Source organism: Nothobranchius furzeri, chromosome 3, assembly GCF_043380555.1.
Source record: "Nothobranchius furzeri strain GRZ-AD chromosome 3, NfurGRZ-RIMD1, whole genome shotgun sequence".
Lineage (NCBI taxonomy): Eukaryota > Metazoa > Chordata > Actinopteri > Cyprinodontiformes > Nothobranchiidae > Nothobranchius > Nothobranchius furzeri.
The window spans coordinates 76,707,828-76,711,249 of NC_091743.1; the positions used below are offsets into that span (position 1 = coordinate 76,707,828).

A 3,422-nucleotide genomic window follows, 5' to 3' on the forward strand; every position below is an offset into this window, starting at 1 on the left:
TACACAAACTGGAATTTTCGTGTCACTTTCTAGTCACCTGTCGCCCTCTTGCGACTATATAGTGACATTACAGCACAATAAATACTATAAAATATCGGACATTAGTAAGTGGTTTAGCTACTGAATTAGTCGTGGTGGAGCAGGTCACTAAATTAACTAATCCACACAATAAAAAGTGATACGTGACTACGTTAGTTCACAGTTTTTTCTTTCACAAGTGATGAACAGGTGGCTCGTTGGTCTAGGGGTATGATTCTCGCTTAGGGTGCGAGAGGTCCCGGGTTCAAATCCCGGACGAGCCCTTGTTTTATCCGTTGGATACATCTGTGTTGGACTACCTCGGAAAATGAAATAACTTTGTTGAGAGACATAATTTTGCCACGTACATGCTCAGTGCAAAAAGAGTGTTAGATATAAGAGTATTAGAATAACAAATAAAATCTAAACAAGTATCAAATAACTAAGATTCTTAACTAATAACTAAAAAGCAGCATGTATTTTTGGTGACTGAAAGTAATTCCTCTCTTAAAATAAATTTAACATTCAGAGTTGATACATTTCTGTTTTACTTGTTTAATTTTTTTATTCAACCATTTCTCACAGTTTCTAAAAAAAATGTTTAAAACACATTATTTAAAAATTAGCTAAAAATGCTAATGATAAACGTGTGTTTAATGTTTTTGATGAGATAAAATTAGACACGTGGTTCTTATCGTTCTTATCTTGTGCCCATCATGTTTTCCCTTTATTGTCCACCAGAGGGCGGAATGTGCCAAACTATTTTTATAGTACCAGTAAAACAGGGAAAAGACTTGCTCTGTTGTTGCATTTCAATGACACGTTTTGCCTCCTTTTTCTTAAAGTTTGTAATTGTTTTCTCTTATTTAAACTGTTTTCTGCATGCAAACATTGATCTGATGAACAAGCATATTTGAAGGATGAATGCATCACAAAATAAAATCATTAATCTTTTAGTAGTTCTTGTCTTTTAAGTTATTGATAATGTTATATCCATATCAGTTCAGCTATTGTTTAATACAGTGGGACTGTCGTTTTTCCTTCTGTACAGGTCGGAGAAGAACACAGTGTTCTCCACACTGTTTGCACGCAAAGCGCACAATAACCACAATCTTGTATCCTGTGACTACTCACGACAAGAGAGAGCTTTTAGTTCAGACATTTAAGCTTCTTGAGAAACTTGGCCTTTACTATCACCGTTTATTTTAGATAGACAAGAGAGACGGACCACCGTGGGGCTGTGATCCTGATCCTGTTCAGGGTCGAGCCCATAGAGCTTATCTTAGTCTAAACGGACACAGAAACATGTGTTAGCATTTTACAACGTGGCCAACAAACACATGAAAAGGAAAACACCACCACATTTTTGTGGTCAGACTTATAGTCACACTGACTTTAGAAAAATGTTTGCGAACCAGAGCATCACCAGTCCACACAGCTAGGAGCCTCGGGTTCTGATCCAAAAACTTGAGTTTATTCCCATTTAACCGGGCACAGAGGAGTCATTCTGAAGAGCATTAGCTTTAACCAAGATGTCAGAGAAAGTCCAGTCTGCGCTATACTGGTGTTCATTAGGATGATGCAAAGGCCCCAACATGGTTCGAGGAGTAAAATCAGTTCTATAGGAGAGAAATAAAGTCATATTAAGGCAGGTTTAATATTTCAGAGGAAACCCTGCTGAAAAAAACAGCATATGTTGTGTTTTGGTGCTGGTTTAGCTGGTGGACCATCTTGGACCAGGATGTTGGTCCAAGATGGGATGCTGGACCAGCATCCCAGCACCTAAACACAACATATGCTGATCACTAGCTGTGCTGTCTTCTCAGCAAGCAAAGTGGAAGCTGTGGTCACTTTTTCTTGTGTAAATTTAAATCTAAATATTATTTATTATGAGCCAAACACAAATTTATAAAATTCTGTATTATCTGGTTCTTCACCATAGGGTAAATGGGTGATGTCACATCCATCTCCGTTTATCCGCGGGCAGCTTCCTCTGCTGTTGATGACCATGTCCCCTGAGTGGTCCAGCGTGTTTACTCCGTCCCTGTTTACGATCCATGTCTCCTTATTTCAACCACTCCTTTTGAATTTCTGTTGTGTGATTATGACCCGTGTGCTGTCCTGCATTGTGCTTCCTGCCTCTTGTTGCTCTTGTGTGCCTTCGACTTGTTTCCGTCTCACGCTGATTCTGATGTTCCCGTGTTAATGCTAATGAGAAGAAAGGAACATCTTGAGAGCTAGCGGAATTTTCTAGTTGTGCTCAACAACACATGCTTCTCTTAGCTCAGAGCAAATATGGGATGGTAAACTATATTTTGGATTTATCCTAATCTTTTTGATGATTGGCCAGGAGACCTATTTAGCCAAAAAGGTTTATCAGTAGTAACTCATCATTCTATTTGCCTTGGCCCCCAAAACTCCTTGAAACGGCCCTGGCTGTGAGACTGAGCGTTGGATGTGAACTGAAATGGTTCAAATATATAATCATTACACACTTATAAATAACGGCTTTATGAAGGTTAGAAAGTGTAGTGGGATAAATCTACATACACGTTCCTTTTCAGGCCCTTTGTTTCGTTTTCTTCTGTGGAACTGGACTACTTTCTGGTCCTGCCGGTCTCTGACCTTTCTGCATCTCCTCTCAGTCCTCCATAAAAACTGCTGCCTGGCTTCCTCCTTTTTCACCTCATGAGTTTCTTGTGAACTAAGCACTGGCATGGCTGCACCAGCGAGGTGAAGTCACTGGAGCACTGGTGATTAGCTCTGCAGCAGCGGAGTACGCCAGGCACAAGTAAGACAGAAAGGACCAGAGAATACGAGCAGACATGAAAAATTGTGTGTTAATAATATTTTTTGGGTGGCGCCCTTTTCAGAATGTTACTGTGGTCGTGTGCAGGATGCGGTGGCCTGGAGCGCATCAACAATCAGCTCTCCATCCTCTCCACTGTAGAAGCTCCTGCTCAGCTGCAGCACACACACACTGGGTGGTCCTCAACTCCTGCTCTGCTGTATCCCCTGCCGCCTCCCTACACTCATGACAGCTCTGCAGCGCGTGAGCCTGCACTCCAAGCTCCTGAGGTTCAGGTCAGGCCTGAATGAGGCTCAAGAGGTCTTTTCACCCATACCCGAGTGTTAGTTGACCTAAAAATGACCCAAAATAATCAGTAACTTGAAATCAATCCCAAAGGACAAAATAGAGAACTATCTTTATCTGCAGATCTTCTGCTCTCAGATTTAACTGACAACTTCCCTCTTTTGGTTCCCATCTTCTCTGATGTCCACTGGCTGCAGGTCTTGCAACAGGAGTGAGGTTATCGACTCGGCTGAGGCCTCACCTTGTAGCGCTCACTCTCTTCCCTCTGCCGCTGGACGTTCCTCTGAGGATTACATAACCTCTGACAAAC

At 41.5% G+C, this 3,422-nt stretch overlaps 1 non-coding gene across 1 annotated transcript; it reads left to right on the top strand.

Moving 5' to 3' along the window:
• Positions 1-230: 230 nt before the first annotated feature.
• On the top strand, positions 231-302 carry trnap-agg (transfer RNA proline (anticodon AGG)). The gene has a single exon. It is a non-coding gene; the product is annotated as a tRNA-Pro (tRNA).
• The last annotated feature ends 3,120 nt before the right edge of the window (positions 303-3,422 follow it).